Source organism: Giraffa tippelskirchi, chromosome 14 (assembly GCF_054371585.1).
Source record: "Giraffa tippelskirchi isolate mGirTip1 chromosome 14, T2T-mGirTip1v1.2.pri, whole genome shotgun sequence".
Taxonomy (NCBI): domain Eukaryota; kingdom Metazoa; phylum Chordata; class Mammalia; order Artiodactyla; family Giraffidae; genus Giraffa; species Giraffa tippelskirchi.
The window spans coordinates 30,214,680-30,236,273 of record NC_137288.1 but is presented as its reverse complement, the minus strand read 5'-3'; the positions used below and the strand labels follow the sequence as shown (position 1 = coordinate 30,236,273).

The window sequence follows — 21,594 nt, the reverse complement described above, 5'->3', positions numbered from 1 at the left end:
GAAACAAAGGACTTTGGAATTAGCTTTTGTTCAGAGTGCAAAGTTCATTTCCCACATCTTATCACTTTCCCTTTCTATCCTATTTCTCCAAATTATACAATTCATTTAAATTTTCAGATTTGTGTGCTTCCTCAGGCCTACTTTAGAGGGCAGGAAAAGGTTATTTAAATTCCCAAGCTGTTCAGGAATTCACATTCTTGCTCTTATAGGATTGTTTCCACTTATAGAGTGTTTGAAGACAATGGAATTTGTTCCTTAAAAGGGAAATGTCTTTATTGATTACATTTTCAATGCTGTCACCAGATTCTGTGGCATGATAGTAAGAATTTGAATTGTGATAAATAAGTAAGATTTTTTTTTTTTTTTAATTTTGGCTTCTCTATCATTGTTTTGCTATCAGTTCAGTTCAGTTCAGTCACTCAGTAGTGTCTGACTCTTTGCAACCCCATGGACTGCAGCACACCAGGCTTCCCTGTCCATCACCAACTCCCAGAGCATGCTCAAACTCATGTCCATCGAGTTGGTGATGCCATCCAACCATCTCTTCCTCTGTCATCCCCTTCTTCTCCAGCCTTCAATCTTTCTAGCATCAGGGTGTTTTCCAGTATGATTTTTGCCATACATTCTCATTAAAAGTTCATAGCCCAGAGGAATACTCTCTGGATAGCCTGTAATTTTCTGAAACTTTGAGTATTTGCCAAGCCTTACTGTTTTTGTGGATAATGCTGCATTCAGACCTATAATTCCAATCACTATCACTATTAACACATACATAAAGAAAATTGGTCAGACGTGTTAAAACAAATGCAATCAATAGCACATCTGTTCTTCATCCTCACATTAATTAGACCAGTAGCCAAAACTGTGAGCCCTGATACCCTTCCTTTTTCTTGATGTTCTTCAGTTTTTGCTATCCTTCTCTTGACTTTGCCCTCGGAGCCTGTTATTTCTTGACTTATTCCTTCAGTGAGAAATATCTAAATTCTGAGTGTCTATTCCTCATTCTGTGATCCAATACTTCCTACATTTATTTTGAAGGCATATATCAAACAACACAACATCTTAGCATTGTCTGTCAAACAGCTCTGGATTATCTGCAGTAACTATTCCTAGAAGTTATTCTGTCCAGTCAAATTGCCTGCTGCCCTGAAATTAACTGTGGCTTGCTCCGAGGAAGATATTAAATCTTACTTACACATTATGTTTAGAGTAGAATTTTTTTATTATTGTCTCCCTTACCTCTTTTCCCCACTTTCGCATTTCTGCCATCACAGTTTTAATGTTTCTCCATTGTTTGTTATCCTCCTTGGCAGCATTGCTTATGAAAGACTCAACAGATATTTATCAGGAATTATGGATTTATTTCAAATTTTGGAGTCATCTTTGGATAGTTCCTCCTAAATTTTTAGGCACTGTAGGAATAAGATAAAGACAGATGTAAGATTGGAAGAAAAATTGCAGATAGAAACTACCCCCTGTCTCTTTCCGGAGTGCAAACTGTTTCCAAAAAGAGACACTGAGTTGTATTGTACTCGAACCAAATGCATTTCCCCTTTATATCTTGAAGGGATATTAGATAACTAGATCAATGTGTGTAATGTTTATTTCAATGTTTTTTCTTCCTTGATTCTTTCACTTCCAACAATTTCATTCCATTTCCTTAGAAGCGAACTTTGTTCAATACCTCATGCCTCAGACCCTATAAACACCCTCAAGACTTGTTTTTCTTTCTCTAATCCCTCTAGCCTTAACTAGAGGCTTTCCTTCACCATGTTTGCTGTCCTAAAGCACAGAAGGTTTTAATCTAAATTCTCAGTTCAGGACCCTGAAATGGCTTAGGAAAAAATTTAAATTCCCTAGGAAAACATCTGGGCATTCATTAGTGCAGTGACATTCAAAAGTGCCATCATCTTTGCTTTTCCTCACTTAGCTCCTCCATGCGAATTCCCTGCATCAGGCAGACTGGTCAGTCCAACGTCCCATCCAAAAAATTCCTGTTGGAGTTCAACTTTGGTGTGTTACTCATTTCCACATGAATTCTGTCTTCCTGAGAAGTTCTAATTTTTTCTCTACTTAGATCTAATGCATCATGGAAGTTATAATCAAATTTTCAATTTTTACTTCTCTGTAAAGCCTTCTTTAGCAATCTAAAAGAATTCCCCTCCTCTTATCTTTAGCCACTTTTATTGCTTGCATTAATCATGTTGGCATGACTTAATCATTAGTGATTCTAGTTATTTGTTCACATATCTCTTTTGTTTACCCTGCTATATGGTAAGTCCCACAAAGCAGTCAGAGGTAAGCTCCCTGTTAGACATATCTGATTGCATCTTCCCTTTGTCTAAAAACTCCAGCAGCTCCCCACTGCAGCTAGGATACAGCCCCCATACATATAAGAACCTTTACTACTTATTCATGCCCACCTCTCTAGCTTCTTCTAAAACTGTGTCTGCTGTTTCCTCTCCTCCAAATTTGAAGCAACAGATCTACTTTACTGATTTTAGATTTTGTATCCTTACTACAAATAATCAGTCTTCAGATCCTTCCACTTCTACCTGAAAGATATCTTTGGAATCTACTCATTCATCATCATCCTTATTGCCACCATTCTAGAATATACCAGCATTTATTCTTTTATGGAAAAATCACTTACCCTTCTTTTATCCTTAGTGATTTTATTAATTAGCATGCTGAGTTTGAAGTGATTCTGAGTTATCAAAATAGATAAATCAATTTTGATATAAAATTTGAATACAGATATACTGGGGTAAAAAGCAAAATGGGAGTCATTGTCAAATTGTTAACCATTCCAATAGATGACAGGAACAAGAGAGAAGGTAGAAAATGAATCAAAAAGAGGGCATGAGTCAGAATACCAAAGATATCTAACATTTAATAAAAGGAATCTGAGAAAGGGCAGGCAGAGAAGGAGAGGAAAACCAATCTAGGTGGGTATCATGAGATATAAGAGAGGCAAGAGAAAATAAAATATAAAATGAGATTCATAATTCTGAATCCTGATCCTGAAAGCAGATCCAATGCAGATGAGGACTGAGGTAAAAAGGGTAACAATTCTGTGAAGAAGAACAGGTCACACTTATTGTGACTTAGTATATGTCAAACACTTGGTCCATAATAGTTTATTTAAATTATGTAATTCATGGAGGTAGCTTGCTGCCTGTGGGGGCGGGGGTGGGAGTAAAGTGTGAAGTTCTTTTGAGATGTAGGATAAAAGAGACTGTTTTGTTGTATGTGTTTTTTTTTTTTTTCCTATTCCCAAGTTTGGAGAGACTTGAGTAAACTTAAGTGCTGATTGGCAGGATCTGTAGAAAATTAGGAGTTGCAGGGGAGAGAGGGGAAGATAAAGGAAGTGAGTTCAGACAAGAAGGCAGGAGGCAAGGGATGCAGAGCACAGGTAGAAGGATGAATATTGACCACAAGCAGGAGCAACACAGTACCTTCTCCCTGAGCAGTGGCTGGATGGGAAGTTGACAAGTAGCAAAAGATGCCATTTCTTTGTAATAGCTTCATCTGGGGGAAAATGTTGATGATGAGATCATTTTTCTGGCAGTCAGATGTTAAAGCTCATAGGAAAAATAATAATAATTGGAGTCAGTATCTTCTGTGTCCACTTTCTTGCTACTTACTGTCTTGCTCATTAACCCCTTATTGCCAACAGATTGACACCTTGGATCAATACAATGTTACATGTCAATTATACCTCAATAAACTGGACAAAATAAAGGTCAAGAAGTGATCAATGCATTTGGCATCTGAAGATCTGGGTTCAGATTCCCCACCTTTGATGATTTTCTTACAATATATGAATTAGCCCCTTTATGCTACTAAACTAGGTTCATGATGCTTGACTTAGAGGGTTGTCATGGCGACACCTACCTAGCGCCTACCACATAGTAGGCATTCCAAAGAATTATAGTTAAATATGAATCTGCATTGCCCTTCCCCTCACTCCTTTAACTTTTTGAATTAGAAATCAGTAATGAGCTATTTCAAAGCTTTCTGCCAACAGCCATTATAAGGATAAAAAGGGGAAAAAAAGAAAAAACGTCGCTAAGTAGACAGTGCTATTCTCTGCAGAAAGCAAAGACGCTCAGACATAGTGCCCACCATGCCCAGGGCCATTAATGAAGCCTAGCTCCTTTTTCTCATCATTGCAGCCATTCAAAAGGAGAAAGTTCTTCTTGGCAAGGAAGTGCTATTTTCAGAGACAAGATTAGGCTCATTTTGGGAACGGTGCTTCTTCAGTCTCAGCACCTCTGAAGATTAGGTTAAAAGGTAAGAAGGAATGACTCAGAATAATTGCATTGCTTTACTGTGAACTTTAAGATCTTTTAGTGCAAGAGTTTTACAAGCAGTGATAGATAGTCATGGAGAGAGGAAAAGTACAAACCCAGGGGACCAGAGCAGCAATGGCTGACTGAATTTCACACAAAAAGAAGCTTGGCCAGCCCTGTTATTTTTTTTTTTTTTCTTACCTCCTCCAGTGTCACAGGAATACATTTAATATACCATCATTTTCTCAGTTTCTGAAAACAGATTTTTTTTTTCTTATTCACCTTCCCTGTGTAAGTGTATGTCCTCTATAAAGCAGATTTTAGAAATTCTATTCTGAGTTCAGGCATTTGAAAGCAAAGCACATGTAAAGTTCAATTGTGATTCTATAATTGGGGAAATACATCCCATAATGATATCTCTGAGCCAGAGCCTAATGTATTTCCTCTCAGCATTGATCAAGCAAACTATAGAAAAGCATTTATTGATTCCTTATTAAATTTTTAGCATAACGCTGAGCTATTTAGGAGAGGCAGAAGAAATAAAACTGGGCAGTTCCTAAACTTAGGAGTTTACAGTCTACTTGGATGGAAGAGGCAAGGTTCAACTGCACACTTGGCAACAAGGAATACCAATATGAAATCATAGTTATTGAAGTATGTATCTACTTGAACTTTCTTTTCATTTTCTTACTTGCTCAACTCTTGCTCACCTCTCATATCCACGCAGGTCCCAGAGGCAGAGATCTGGGGAAAATTACTTATTCCTCTTTTTTTATTTTCTAATCTCCCACATCCAATCAATTGCCAAGTTCTATGGTTTCTACTCCTAAGTATCTCTGGAATGTGTCCACTATTTTTTGGTGCTCTTGTCCTAATGAGGCCACCATCTACTCATACCTGGAATACAATAGTTTGATAACTGGTTACTTGACTTTCAGCCACATCCTTTGCCAATGCATTCCACACAAATGAGCCAGAGTGACCTTTCTAAATGGCAAATACTACAGTGTCCTAAAGTTCACAGACAACTTCAACCTTTCACACATTTCCTCATGCCTGTTTAATCGATTCTGTTTAAAACCATAAGATCACTCACACTGGCTTTTAAGAAGGAGACTGGATTCTTCATCATGGTGTTTAGACACTTGTTTCTCTGGCCGTAGCTTGACTCATGGGACTTTTCTCTGACCATTCAATAAAAGGATGTACAGTTTGGGCCCTTGGTGTTCCTTTCTGCTTCTCTCCTGATTTCCAGTCCCATGCCCCCCGGCTGTGGTCCACTTATTTCCATTTTTGGAAGTTATGGAATAATTATGTTGTGTTTCTGTCGTGTTTTACCCTAAGTCATAAAAATCATCATTTGTTGCAAATTTTTATAATAGTCTTTGTCTTCATCTCTACAGTTCAATAGGAGGAGGGCTCACTTTCACTTATTCTTTTCTTACCATCTGAAGCTAGTTTGTTTTTGTTGTTGTTTGGTTGCTAAGTTGTGTCCAATTTTTTGCGACCCCATGAACTACAGCATGCCAGGCTTCCCTGCCCTTCACTATCTCCTGGAGCTTCCTCAAACTCATGTCTATTGAATCTATGATGCCATCCAACCATCTCATCCTATGTCACCCCCTTTCCCTCCTGCCTTCAATTTTTCCCAGGTCAGGGTCTTTTCCAATGAGTCAGTTCTTCCCATCAGCTGGCCAAAGTATTGGAGCTTCAGCTTCAGCATCAGTCCTTCCAATGAATATTCAGGGTTGATTTTCTTTAGGATTGACTGATTTAATCTCCTTGCTGTCCAAGGGACTCTCAAGAGTCTTTTCCAGCAACACTGTTCAAAAGCATCAATTTTTCAGCTCTCAGCCTTCTTTATGGTCCAACTCTCACATCTAAGCTAGATTAGTCCCTGGCATTAAGTAAATAGCTGATCATCAATAGTCGAGTAAATAAATGTGGGACTGAGTAAAGGTAAAGATAAAATTCTGTAAGGAAGGGTAACTTTAATGTATAAATCAACAGCAAAGGATTTAGGTTAGACAGAGCTCAAGAGAGTGACACAGAGCATTACAATATGGAAACTATAAGAGGAAAATCACTAGGAAAGTGCTGTCAGCATGATAATGGAAAGCACTGGTCTGATTGAAGCAGTATGTGGATGCTGGAAATACTGGAAGATTGACCTAACCTTTGGAGAAGGGGACACCATTAGGAATACAGAAGACCTTGAAAATAGGAAATAAATTTATATTTAATGAACTGATAAAATGGAATATTTAAAACGTTTTACCTATCATCTGGAAGTTGTCAAGGAAAGATGGTGTGATGGGCACAGAAATTCAACTTGTTCCCCTATTCAGATACTAAAGCAGCAGGAAGTCCTCTTTCTATAATTCTTGAATTCAAAGATGATTTTTTTAAATCTGTGATTCCCAGGCAGGATGCCACAAAATGTAAGTTCATAAACCCTGTGGTCTGATAGATGAGTCTAAAACAATGTGCGTCTATATGCCTGCTGTATAATATTAGGCAAGTCATTTAACTTCTTGAACCTCAGTTTTCTCCTCTGAAAATGGGGATACAAATAATTGAACCTACCTCATAAGGCTGTCATGAGGGAAAAGAAATATAATTCAGGTAAAGTGCTTGACTCAGAGTAAATATTCAGTAAAAATTCCTTTTATTTTCATGATGTACTGTACTTCTTTTTATTATTTTGTGTTCGCAGTTTCCATTGTAAGGAAAAAAGGTTCAGTGTGAGTTATGTGCCCTTGTTAAATTAGTTTTCTGATTGTGGTTTTTGATTAAATGTCATGTAAGATTCAAAGTAGAAATAAATAATCATGCAGACAAGATGTTACATCACAAAGAAGTGCAGAACACAAATGAGGGGAATTTTACCATTTGTGTCACTGTCTAACTCACCTGAAGGACTGTGAGACATTCAGAAGAACTTGATATTCTGCGAATTAGTGCGTTAACTCACTTGATCAAATATTCAAATATGATAAATCAACAAATGTTCTCTATTCATTTATGACAGTTGTGATTCATACAGCACACAATAATGCAGATGACAGCAGACACACCTGGGGAACCTGTTTAGCCCTCGTAGCAGAGCTACATGTAGGGCTGCATCAAGATTAATTAATAGAAGCCTACTCTGGGATAGGCCATAGCAAAACTAGAGGTTCTGTTGTGAGGACAAGAAGGCTGGGACCCAGAAGAACAAGGGGAACGGAATTGACAGAGATATTGGCTCTGAAAAAGATGGTAGTTTTCTCCAAGTCAGAATTTCCAAAGAAAGTATTAAGCTCAACCACAAATCCATATGCACCCAGTGTAAGAAAAGTCCAGAGATTGTGCAGAGCAGAGTCCAGGACAGCAATGTTTATTGTAATTATGCAAAATACTATCTTGTTGTGGGAGAGCAATTCATTCATGTCATTTTCCCAGACAGTGCCTGAAGCCATGAGGAGAGGAATTCAGTGCCTTTGGGAATGATTTAATAGGAACTAGATTGGGAAATAGGATGTGGTCCAAGTTAACTGACACGTAAGGAAACAGACGCAGTCCTTTTGGTTGTTTGTTTGTTTTACTAGGGAAAATGAAGGAGAAGAGAAAGGATAGGAATTAAGTGTGACTTGGTAGTAGGGCAGGCCATGTGTTTTAATAGAACACATTTACAGAAACTATAGTTCATTCTTATTCCACCAGGGATTGCAAATATTTAGTACCACACTGATCAGATTCCACCATTATGCTTAGGAATTGGTAACTTCCCAATTCCTAATTGATAAACTTTGAATCTCTCATTTATTTGTTTCATTTACAAATGAATTTCTGTGTTCTTAGGATGGTAATACATGTTTTAAAAAACCTAAGCATTACTTCTCTCTCACTTGTTTAAAAACTCATTTAGAGGAGAAATAGAGCTTTTGATTTCTTCTCCATCGCTCTTATGTTTCTAAAAAACATTTTGTATGTGCAGAATATCCAAATAAATCTCTGAATAGTTGATAATTGCTATGTATTTTCACCCTTTATGAGAAGATGCATATAACTAGAGTACCCCTTGAAATACAATAAAATGCTATTGAACACTTGAAAGAAGCTAATAGGTGAAGCATGATGGTTCAATATCAATAAAAATAAATTTTGATATGATCATTAGAAACCATCTTTAAAAGTCATCTTCTTCATTAAAGGTCATGACAATGGATTGAAAGGTAACTGTTAATAATCATTTTTCTTTAACTTACTTTAATTTTTCTTAGGTAATAGTTTGCAGAAGAAGTTCATGCATCTTTATTTAAATATAAAGCTTTGTGAAACAAACAAACAAATGGAAAACCCCTAATTACGTAGATACCACGTTTGTTTGTATTTTTGTTATTTGGCCTTGCCAGGCAGAACAAGGGATATTATTTTCCTGAACAGGGATTGAACCCACACCCCTTGTAATGGAAGCACCAACTCTTAGCCATTGGACCATCAGGGAAATCCCTAGGTCCTGTGTTCTTTTGGTCAAATATGTTCTTGTAAGTCTATGTGAAGAATTTTTCCTATACTAACAAGGGACCCTATGTTCCAGAAAATACAATGGACAACTAAAAGCTATTTTCAGTTGTTTTAAGAAAACAAATACCGTTTCAAACTCATTTTTTTAAACTGTTTTCAATAATCTCCACTTTCAAACTGTAGGAACTGAGCCTGGCTGAGAGGAGGGAAAAAGGGATTATAAAAGCTCCACACAACTTGTTTCGTTTGGCACATGTACAGTTGAATGCTTTTGCTTTCCCGCCAGGATGGTTAAGTTAACACTTAATTAGTATGTGTACCAAACAAAACGTGCTTCTGGGCAGCACATTTTTTTGTTTTGTTTTAATTTCCCCCCACTGCCCCACAAATAAACAGCCTGGTTTCTGCCCAAAATATTCAAGGAAAAGACTGTGCTTGCCTGGGGCAGAGGCCAGATGCCTCAACTTCCAGCTTCCTTCCATCAAAGCTGTGCAGTTTGGAAATTAAAATCTACAGCAATAATGAAACATATTAAAATGCATGCAAAGTCTTGAGGGCTTATAATATGCTAAAAACTGGCAATGCATGTTTACATCCATATATCAACTTGGATGTGCTGAAAAGATTTAAAGTGTAAAATATGCAAATATGTGTCATATTGTCACACTTGGTCTCTCTAATGGAACTCCCTTTCATCTCAAGTCGTCTTAATTTCATGAATATTACATGGCCCTCACACCTTTTACTCCTGCTGTTGCTAGGCTGAGAAGATTATAAAAATATGTTAATAGTAACTTTCATCAAATAAAAGTTGCAATATTCCAAATAAAGCATTTTTCCCCTCCTCTCGAAATACAAATGGTGAAGGATTTCACGCTATTTTGTTTCCCTGTGGGAGATGAGATAACTATAGGCCAATTAAATTAATGAGAAAAGACCATGTGAATGGCAATATTTGTTCATAATCCTGGCTGGCTGCACATATAGACAGGTATATAGTGGTTTTTAAAATATCCTTGAGAAATTAAAATAGTCCCAGCTCTAGGATATTGATAATGTATACAGATGATTTTTAAATTAGGCTTTCTTCCACAAAAGCCCATGATTTATATTTAATTGTTTGAATCACTATAGGAAGTAGAAAGGGGAGGGAAAGTTTGAGGACTCTATCTTCATTCTGGAAGATGAAAAATAATGATAATATTGGAATTTCAGATAATTTCCCCAGAAAACACACACACAAAAGGTTATACTCTGTCCATCTGAGGCATATTGTCCCCAAATTTTCAGAATGACAGCTTTGCTCTTTTATTGTAACATCTGCTGAAAGGCTCGCTTTTGACTTGCCTTATTGATGACATTACAGTTGGTAGATGGCAAAGAAATAGGAATTGTTCTTTTCTAGACGTAATCCTCACCTATGGGAGAAAACTAGTAGCTTCACAGAAATAATAAGAATCTTACACTAAGTACCACACTGAATTTCATAACAGAGAAAGAATAAAAATAAGAACTCGGAGTTTAGTTAGAACTTTATTTTAGAGGAGCACTGGACTTAATATATTTGGAGAAAAAAATATTTTTTTTCTTTAACCTATGAACAGTTATTCTATAAATATTTAAAGGAGGGGAATCTAAAAAAGTGATATTCTAACAATAATTGAAATGAGTAAGTTACCAGCTCTCTGGCTCAGGAAACCAACATGTGAGCTCTGATTCTTAAAAGTGTTTTCACATATGATGAAAGGACGCACTCTGAACTAAGAGACAAGAAGCCTGTACAGGGAAGGCACAGGATGAGAAGACTGCAGTGCATATTATGCTGGGCTTGAGGTGCCAAGGTAAGCATGAAGGATATTGGAAACTCTGCTTTGAAAGGAGACTGCATGAAGCATAAACTGTGGTCAAAGACAGGCGATCTGGTTTTGACAGGTGACAAAAAGAAGACAGGTCTCCATAACTGTTTGTTTTTTTCTGAATTCTTGCTGTTATTTTGCTGTTTGTGTTTGTTTCCTTTTGTATCGTTGCTGTCCCCAAGAAGTTTTTACAGATTAGAATTGTTAGACAAAAAATATAAAAGGAAAATGCAACTTTTGCTATGTGGAACCAGAGAACATAAGCAAACACAAATTTTCATTGGATTTTACTTTATTTATCAGATATTTCTCTTTTTTCCTTAACTAACATATAATTTTAATTTTAAAAAAAATCCACAATTTGGGTAGAAAGTGACATTTTCTTCATCATTCAAAAGCAACTTCTCCATGTATCATGACAAATCTGGACTGTACCCTTTAAACAGTTTTATATGCTACATCTTAAAAATAAAGATTATCTCCTAAATAGCTCCCTACATCATTAAGAATACCATATGTCTTAATCAGTTGCTATATGTTTCATATTGTATGTTGTTCATCAATATTGGATTATTTGTTTTAAAAATTTGTCAAATAATATAAGTAAAATGTAAAATATTGTTTATACATCTTTCCCCATATTAAATAAAGTTTAAACAAATTCTTTTTAAGGAGATCAACACAGTTTATTTAAAAAAAAATCATGTTTACAAAGTTTTAAAAGTGTGATGCAAAGAGATAAGGTATATTTTAATATATATGTTAATAATATATTAAGATATATTTTAATACCCTTTAAAATATATTTCCTCCTGTGTTACTTACTTTTTTCTTATTGGCTGAAATGTATGAAGTGTATTTTAAAAGAGAATATGGATAAGACTTCCCTGACTGGTAATGGTAATGTAGCTTTTTCAAAATAATCATCTTTTGAAAAACAATGAAATATAATGAAAAACAATTAATGACAAAAACTTAAGGTGTCTAGCATGCAATTAAAAATAACATGACTCAAAAGAACATAGCGATATAAGAGGGAGTAAATTATACAGATAGCAGAAAGATACCTACAATACTTACACTTCAGACACTGAAACTGCTTAACACAGATTGCAAAATGGCAATGCTTACTATGTTTAAAGAAATAAAAAGCAAGCTGATAATACCTGAAGGACAGAAGAAAATTTATGAGAGTGGATTTGAAGAAAACAGTATAAAAATATAAATATATAAAATACAATAAAGCAAATTAAAAATCAGTGGAAATGTTTAGCAGCAAAAATGACACACCCCAATTGAGAATTAATAAGATAGATACAAATATATTGTTCATGCTAAAACACAGGGAGAAAATAAACATAAAATTCAAGAGAGAAAATATGCTTGCAGAGAATAGAATGTGTATAAGAAGAACAGCAGAGAGCAGACTGGGTGGAGGTAACAATCAGAAAGATAATGGCTGAGAGTTCTTTAGACCTGATAATAAACCGGTCCATATATTCAGCTCTAAGCAAGATAAATTAAATAGAAATTCATATGAGGAACCACCATAGAGAAATTGTTGAAAATGAAAATCAAAGGAAAAAACAAAGTCAGACAGCAAATAAAACAAAAATTTACTTTAAAGAGTGCAAACTGACAGCTGTCTTCATAAATGCAACAATTAAGACCCAAAGAAACACGGAATGATATCCTCAAAACACCAAAAAAAAAAAAAGAAAAGAAAAATCAATTGCATATCAATGCTGCATGCAATATAAATAACTGTAAGGATAGAAGTGAAAATCAGAGCATTTTAAAACAAAAGCTGAGAGGATTAATCACCAGAAATCCTTATTAAAGGACTGTTAAAGCATGGATTCCAGGCAGAGAACGTGATTCTTGATAAAAATTTCAATGATATTTTATCTGTGATTTTAAAGCAATGAAAGTAGTACACTCGTGTTTGCTCAGTCCTATTTGACTCTGTGTGATCCCATGGGCTGTGGCCTGCCAGGGTCCTCTGTCCATGGGATTTTTCAGGCAAAATTACTAGAGAAGGTTGTCATTTCCTCTTCCAAGAGATCTTTCTGACCCAGAGATTAAACGCACATCTCCAGTGTCTCCTGTGTTAGCAGGCAGATAGTTTACCACTGAGCCACACATGGACAAACATAAATAGATTTTGACTATAGAAAACAATGATAATATCTAGTGTATATTTTTAAATAGAAATAAAATTCCAGCCAAAATTCCATGAGACATAAATCTCCTAGATTTAAAGATGTATTCATAAGTAATTATAACCCAAGAAGAAAACATAAGATTTTATTAGTTTTATACTTTGATTAGTTATATGTTTCTAATATTTTTCAGATTTTGCCATAAAAGAGAGTACATGTGAATACACAGAATAGATAGAAAAAAATCACAAAATAGGATCATAGATATAAATCTATATTGTATTAAATATAAATGAGAATCCAGATAAAGACAATCATATTCATGCCAGAATAAAAAAGTAAATGCAATTTATAAAGGATCCACAGAAAGCATAAGATACAGAATGGCTGAGATTCAAATTCTATATGAGACAAAATAGATCATATAGAATAAAATATACCGACAACTGAGATAATAACCTTATCGTGGTGAATTTCTAATGACCAAAAAGATATAAGTATTTAATACGTATGCTTTTCAAAATAGAGCTTCAGTTTATAGGACAAAGTCTACTGACTTAAAAACAATAAACAATATATTTTTAAAATATTTAAAATAAAAAATTAAATATTATTCAAGTATAGCAGAACTTTTATGGAATTGGCTGATTTAGAAACTGAAATGTGTCAAACATATTTCAAATCAAAACATGTGACCCAGAGACCGAACTTATTACTAAAGCCTAAGGAACTCCCTCTAAACTCATTTTTGATTAATCAAAAAAAGATGGTAATTATATCACAAATTAGTAATATGTTGCCTTTGTCATTAAAAATCATCTGAAAAATAGAACAAAAAGCATAGTCTTGAATGACTTGAAGTTTTCTTCATTCATGATTATGAATGGCATGTATATTTATAATCAAATCTAGGTGTGCTGCTTTCGTGTAGTTGTACTTCAGTTTGTGGGTCGTCTGCTCGGGGGCTCTATGGTAGGGTTAATGGTGACCTCCTCCAAGAGGGCTTGTATCACACTCTGCGTGACCAAGGTCTGCTGCAGTCAGAACACCTGCCCCCACAGCAGGCCACTGCTGACCCATGCCACAGGAGACACTCAAACATTCAAAAGCTAGTCTGGCTTAGTCTCTGTGGGCTCTCTGGGTCCTGGTGTGCACAAGGTTTTGTTTAAGCCCTCTGAGCATCTTTGGCAGGTATGAGGTTTTGATCCTAAAAGTGATTTCGCCTCTCCTACCGCCTTGCTAGGGCATCTCCTTTGCTCTTGGACATAGGGTATCTTTCCCTAGTGGGATCCAACATTCTCCAGTCAGTGGTTGTTCAGCAGTAAGTTGCAATTTGGGAGTTCTCACAGGAGAAGATAAGCACATGTCCTTCTATTCTGCCATCTTGCTTACTACTTTAAATTGACTAAAGTTGAAGAAAGCAGGGAAAGCCACTAGACCATTCAGGTATGAACTAAATCAAATCCCTTGTGATTATATAGTAGAAGTGAAAAATAGATTCTAGATATAAGATCTGATAGAATGCCTGAAGAACTATGGATGGAGGTTCCTGATGTTGTATAGGAGGCAGTGATAAAGATCATCCCCAAGAAAAAGAAATGCAAAAAGGCAAAATGGTTGTCTGAGGAAGCCGTAAAAATAGCTGAGAAAAGAAGAGAAGCTAAAAGAAAATGAGAAAAGTAAAGATATACCCATCTGAATGCAGAGTTCCAAAGAATAGCAAGGAGAGATAAGAAAGCCTTCCTCAGCGATCAACGCAAAGAAATAGAGGAAAACAATAGAATGGGAATAACTAGAAATCTCTTCAAGAACTTTGGAGATACCAAGGGAACATTTCATACAAAGATGGGCACAGTACAGACCATAAATGGTATGGACCTAACAGAAGCAGAAGATATTAAAAAGAGGTAGCAAGAATATATAGGAGAACTATACAAAAAAGATCTCATTGACCTAGATAACCACGATGGTGTGACCACTCACCTAGAGCCAGACATCCTGGATTGAGAAGTCAAGTGGGCCTTAGGAAGCATCACTATGAACAAAGCCAGTGGAGGTGATGGAATTCTAGTTGAGCTATTTCAAATTCTAAAAGATGATGCTGTGAAAGTGCTGCATTCAATATACCAGCAAATTTGGAAAACTCATCAGTGGCCACAGGACTGGAAAACATCAGTTTTGATTCCAATCCCTCCCCGCCAAAAGGCAACGCCAAACAATGTTCAAACTACTGCGCAATTGCACTCATCTCATATGCTAGCAAGGTGATACTCAACATTCTCCAGGTGAGGTCAACAGTACATGAACAGAGAACTTTCAGATGCTAAAGCTAGATTTACAAAGGGCAGAGGAACCAGAGATCAAATTGCTAACCTCTGTTGGATCACAAGAAAGCAAGAGAGTTCCAGAAAAACATCTACTTATGCTTTATTGACTACGCCAAAGCCTTTGACTGTGTGGATCAAAACAAACTGTGGACATTTCTTAATGAGATGGGAATACCAGACCACTTTACCTGCCTCCTGAGAAATCTGTATGCAGGTCAAGAAGTGAAAGTTAGAACCAAACATGGAGCAATGGACTTGTTCCAAATTGGGAAAGGAGTAGACCAAGGCTGTATATTGTCATCCTGCTTCAAACTTATATGCAGAGTACCTCATGCAAAATGCCAGGCTGGATGAAGCACAAGTTAGAATCAAAATTTCTGGGGGAAATATCAACAACTTCAGATATGCAGATGACACCACACTTATGGCAGAAAGTGAAAAAGAACTAAAGAGTCTCTTGATGAAAGTGAAAGGGGACAGTGAAAAAACTGGCTTAAATAGCAACATTCAGAAAGCTAAGACTGGCACACTGTCCTATCACTTTATGGCAAAAATATGGGGAAACAATGGAATATGAGAGACTTTATTTTCTTGGGCTCCAAAATCACTGCAGATGGTGACTGTAGCCATGAAATTAAAAGACGTTTGCTCCTTGGAAGAAAAGCTATGACCAACATAGACAGAATATTAAAAAGCAGAAACATTACTTTGCTGACAAAGGTCCATCTATTTAAAGCTATGGTTTTTCCAGTAGTCATGTATGGCTGTGAGAGTTGGACCATAAAGAAAGCTGAGTGCCAAAGAACTGATGCTTTTGAACTGTAGTGTTGGTGAAGACTCTTGAGAGTCCCTTTGACTGCAAGAAGATCATTTCAGTCTATCCGAAAGGAAATCAGTCCTGAATATTCATTGGGAGGACTGATGCTGGAGCTGAAGCTCCAACACTTTGGCCACCTGATGCAAAGAACCAACTCATTGGAAAAGACCTTGACGCTGGAAAGATTAAGGGCAGAAAGAGAAAGGGACAATAGAGAATGAAATGGTTGGATGGCATCACCAACTCAATGGAGATGAGTTTGAGAAAACTCCAGGAGATAGTGAAGGACAGGGAAGCCTGCTGGCATGCTGCAGTCCATAATGTTACAGAGAGTTGGATATAACTTAGTGACTGAACAACAACATATCCTTATATAAGAATGTTCATAGTAGTTTCATTCATAATAGCCAGAAATAAGAAAGAATACAAATGTGTCTAAACTGGATAATAAATGTAATAATTTTGTCATATCAATACAATGGAGTACTACTCGTGAGTAAAAATAGAACAGACTACTGATATATATTCAGCACATACACAAAAAAATGTTATTCAAGTTGAAGAAGCTAGACCTAGCAACAAATAATGATTATGACATTCTACAATAAGCAAAAGTATCTATGAGGGTAGACATCAGGTCAGTTGCTGCTTCTGTGATGAAACAAGTTACCTGAGGAGGAGCACATGAGTGCATTCTGTGGGGTTAGAGCTCTTCTGGGTCTTGATGTGTCTTTATCAGACAGTTCACTGAAGATCTGGCAGTTTGCTGTAGATAAATTTCACCCTAATAAAAGTTAGCATCCTTACTTGTTTCTCTATGTGTATTTAACTCACATTGGAACTTATATTGGACTGATTATTAGAGGGTTTGCCATTTTATTTTCTGTTCACTCTCATTATTGGAGGACTTGAAAGATTTTTTTTTTTTTTTCTGTTTAATGTGCTTTTTTTTTTTTTTTAATGTTTTTGGTATTTGGGGAAATTGAGGACTTCTCAAAGAGAATACTTGTTTTTACTTGATGTATCTTACAGATTACTGAATGGTTTACCTTTGAAATGAACAGAGATCATTCAGTCGTTTTTGAGATTGCACCCAAATACTGCATTTCTGACTCTTTTGTTGACTATGACGGCTACTCCATTTCTTCTAAGTGATTCTTGCCCACAGCGGTTGATATAGTGGTTATTTGAATTAAATTCACTTTTTCCAGTTCATTTTAGTTCACTGGTTTCTAAAACGTCGATGTTCACTCTTGCCATCTCCTGTTTGGTCACTTCCAATTTACCTTGATTCATGGACCTACCATTCCAGTGTCCCCGCAAGAGACTGAGTCAGACTTGCCTATGAGTGTCAAGGAGTCACCAGTAGACAGTTTGACTTCAGGGGAAACAACAGGGAGGAAACTCAGCCCTGCCCATCAATAGAAAATTGGAATAAAGATTTACTGAGCATTGCCCTGCCAATCAGAACAAGACCCTCAGTCAGTCTCTCCCATCAGGAAGCTTCCGTAAGCCTCTTATCCTTATTCATCAGAAGGCAGACAGAATGAAAACCACAAACAACAAAACTAACCAAACCGATCACATGGACCACAGCCTTGTCTAACTCAGTGTAACTATGAGCCACGATGTGTAGGGCCATCTAATACAGATGGATCATGGTCGAGAGTTCTGACAAAACTCTCTGAGAAGGGATGACAAACCACCTCAGTATTCTTGCCTTGAGAACCCTACGAACAGTGTGAAAAGGCAAAACGATATGACACTGAAATATAAACTCCCTAGGTAGGTAAGTGCCCAATATGCTACTGGAGAAGAGTGGAGAAATAACCCGGATAGAGTGAAGAGATGAAGCTAAAGCAACCACAATGCCCAGGTGTAGATGTGACTAGTGATGGAAGTAAAGCCTGATGCTATAAAGAACAATATTGCATAAGAATCTGGAATGTTAGATCCAGGAATCGAGGTAAATTTGCTCTTAAACATAATATTAACTCCTCAATGATGAAGTGAATTATGAAAAACAGAACCTCCTGGTCATTCTGAAGCTATTTAAATGAATCCAGTTTTCTCTTAATATAAAATATAGCTTGGCTTGTCTTTTCCTTAGCTTAAAAAAAAAAAAGGACTTGAAGTAGATGATTTTAAAAATTCTGTCCAGTTTCATATTTTTCTGTTCCAATGACTAATTGTAATTATGTATATATATAGCCTTCCATAGTTCTGGCTCCATTACTAAACAATGTTTGGAGGAAGAGAAAAACTCAGATATATATATATATATATATATTCTGAGAAAAACTGTGAAATACATATGTATACTATATATATATATATATAATGTGTATATATATATGTATGTATATACACACAAATACTATCTCTCTATCTATCTATCTATCTATATATATATATATAGTCTAGGGTTTTAATGATAGAAAACTTTACATATCAGCTAGTATTCCAAAGTTTGTAGTTGCAGCTGATATATTAGCACGTTGACCACTTGGTCTAGAAAGTATAATTTGTGAGTTGGTAATCCCCAGACTCTTTAAGACTAAGTCATCTTCTCAGGGCCAGAATATCTTGGCAAGCCAGATCAAAGACTCAGGCAGCTGCAAAGAGAGAGGCTTCGTTAGACTCTGCACTGCTTGCCTTGGTAACACCTTTTCTGACCTATCAGAGCTTAGCTTTTCTGACCTATCAGAGCTTAGCTTTTCTGACCTATCAGAGCTATTTCTAATATCTAACTAACATTTTAACTGATGCAGCATCAGTATGTTACACCATGGTCTCTTTTTAACAGTGAGAGTCACCCTCACCAGCTTAAACAGGTGCATTGCTTGTAAATAAGACACTCTCAGTGTAGTTTCCAACTGATGCACTGCAGCTCATTCCTCTTTCACAGCAAAGAAAGTAGCTTTGCAAAGGGCAGAATCACTCTTCTGGCCCCCAAGTGCCATCACTGCAAAACTGTAGCGTAAGCTAGTGATCCGTCTGAGGAATCAGACTCACTTGGTGATTTATATGATTGATTTTGAAGTATTATCAGGACAATCAGAGATAAGAATGGGTAAACAAAATGAGAGCATGCAATATGACAACTTATAAATGCAACTAATTGTCTATTTCAACTGAAGACAATGTCTCTTAATGTTATCTAGTTAAAAGATTCCAAGATTATAAGAACAAAATAAATGTTATCTTAGTAAATAATCAAAATGGTCAAAGCATTAACCCACACTGGACTCCTGCTAAATGTCTGAGATCCATTCAAAAGAAAAGTTTGAATTTTATTGACAGAAGAGCCAGGAAGTGTGGAGATTCTCTATCTCTAGTAGCAAGGTTATTTCACGTCACTCAGATCTTCTCTGACATATTTTAAGACTCATGACTACAAGTAGAGCAAAAAATTTAATTTTATTTTCATTTGCTAAATCTGCCTATAATAATACAGCCATAATCTTCTTTCTTTAAACTGAGAAAAGAGAGACAAACAAAGAGAGCAATCTCAGAATAAATAAGTTGCATAGAAATAGACATTTTATTTAAAAAATCAAATTATTTATTTCCCCCTATATGAGGTAAACTTTACTTTCATTTGACAGATGGGGAAACAGAGAGATAGAATGATTTGATACAGGGTCCTGAACTTTTGCAACAAGACTAATGTTCATGGCTTCTGTAGCTGAGAAGAATATTCTGCTCTGCCGTAGGACTCTAAAATCAACTTACAGGGTATAGATGGTTCTTATCTGATCTATGTCCAATGTTTCTTCACTCAGAAAATAAGACTAATTTGTTGTTGTTCAGTTGCTGTCCAACTCTTTGCGACCCGATGGACTATAGCATGCCAGGCTACTCTGTCCACCATTATCTCCCAGAGACTGCTTAGCTAGTGGAGGTGATGGAAAACTAAGATCATGGCATCTAGTCCCATCACTTCATGGGAAATAGATGGGGAAACAGTGGAAACAGTGTCAGACTATTTTTTGGGGCTCCAAAATCACTGCTGATGGTGATTGCAGCCATGAAATTAAAAGACGCTTACTTCTTAGAAGGAAAGTTATGGCCAACCTAGATAGCATATTTAAAAGCAGAGACATTACTTTGCCAACAAAAGTCCATCTAGTCAAGGCTATGGTTTTTCCAGTGGTCATGTATGGATGTGAGAGTTGGATGGTGAAGAAAGCTGAGTGCGGCAAAATTGATGCTTTTGAACTGTGGTGTTGGAGAAGACTCTTGAGAATCCCTTGGACTGCAAGGAGATCCAATCAATCCATCCTAAAGGAGATCAGTCCTGGGTGTTCATTGGAAGGACTGATGCTGAAGCTGAAACTCCAATACTTTGGCCACCTCATGCGAAGAGTTGACTCATTGGAAAGGACCCTAATGCTAGGTAGGATTGGGGGAAGGAGGAGAAGCGTACGACAGAGGATGAGATGGTTGGATGGCATCACTGACTCGATGGACATGGGTTTGGGTAGACTCCGGGAGTTGGTGATGGACAGGGAGGCCTGGCGTGCTGCAATTCATGGGGTCGCAAAGAGTCGGACACGACTGAGCAACTGAACTAAACTGAACTGGACTGAACTAAACTGATGCTGTCTAACCATCTCACCCTCTGCCACCCTCTTCTCATTTTGCCTTCAATCTTTCCCAGCATCAAAGTCCTTTCCAATGATTTGACTCTTTACATCAGGTGCCCAAAGTATTGGTGCTTCAGCTTCAGCATCAGTCTTCCAATGATTATTCAGGGTTGATTTCCTTGAAGACTAACTAGTTTGATCTCCTTGCAGTCTAAGGGACTCTCAAGAGTCTTCTCCAGCACCACAGTTTGAAAGCATCAATTATTCCGTGCTCAGCCTTCTGTGTGGTCCAATTCTCAATATCCATACTTGACTACTGGAAAGACCATAGCTTTAACTATTCAGACCTTTCTCAGCAAAATGATGGATTTGCCTTTTAATACACAGGAAGATCCCCTGGAGGAGGGCATGGCAACCCATTCCAGTGTTCTTGCCTGGAGAATCCCCATGGACACAGGAGCCTGGTGCGCTACAATCCATAGGCTTACAAAGAATTAGACACAATTGAAGTGACATAGCCTGCACACACACTAGGTTTGTCACAGCTTTCCTTCCAAGAAGCAAGGGTCTTCTAATTTCATGGCTGCAGTCATAATCCACAGTGATTTTAGAGTTCAAGAAGAGAAAAATCGGTCACTGCTTCCACTTCTTCCCTTTCGATTTGGCAAGAAGTGATGGAACCGGATGTCATGATCTTACTTTTCTTAATGTTGAATTTTAAGCCAGCTTTTTCATTCTCCTCTTTCACCCTCATCAAGAGACTCTTTAGTTCCTCTTTACTTTTTGCCATTAGGCTGGTGTCATCTGCATATCTGAAGTTATTGATGTTTATCCTGACAATCTTGATTCCAGCTTGTAACTCATTCAGCCCGGCATTTCACATGAATGTACTCTACATATAAGTTAAATAAGCAGGATGACAATATACAGCCTTGTCATACTCTGTTCCCAATTTTGAATCAGTCAGTGGTTCCATGCAATGTTTTCTGTTGCTTCTTGACCTTCATAAAAGTTTTTCAGGAGACAGGTAAGATGGTCT

General features: G+C 36.8%; 2 long non-coding RNA genes across 2 annotated transcripts in view; one reads left to right on the top strand and one right to left on the bottom strand.

The window, feature by feature from the left end:
* Nucleotides 1–1,340: 1,340 nt before the first annotated feature.
* LOC145534409 (uncharacterized) lies at nt 1,341–3,895 on the bottom strand. Its single transcript, XR_014074568.1, has 3 exons — nt 3,722–3,895; nt 3,459–3,584; nt 1,341–1,412 (listed from the first exon to the last, which is right to left on the bottom strand). It is a non-coding gene; the product is annotated as an uncharacterized LOC145534409 (long non-coding RNA).
* A 16-nt stretch (nt 3,896–3,911) lies between these two features.
* LOC145534410 (uncharacterized) overlaps nt 3,912–21,594 on the top strand; it is a 79,805-nt gene continuing 62,122 nt past the window's right edge. The window contains exon 1 of the long non-coding RNA XR_014074569.1: nt 3,912–4,296. This is a non-coding gene — a long non-coding RNA (uncharacterized LOC145534410). The remainder of the gene's footprint in view (nt 4,297–21,594) is intronic.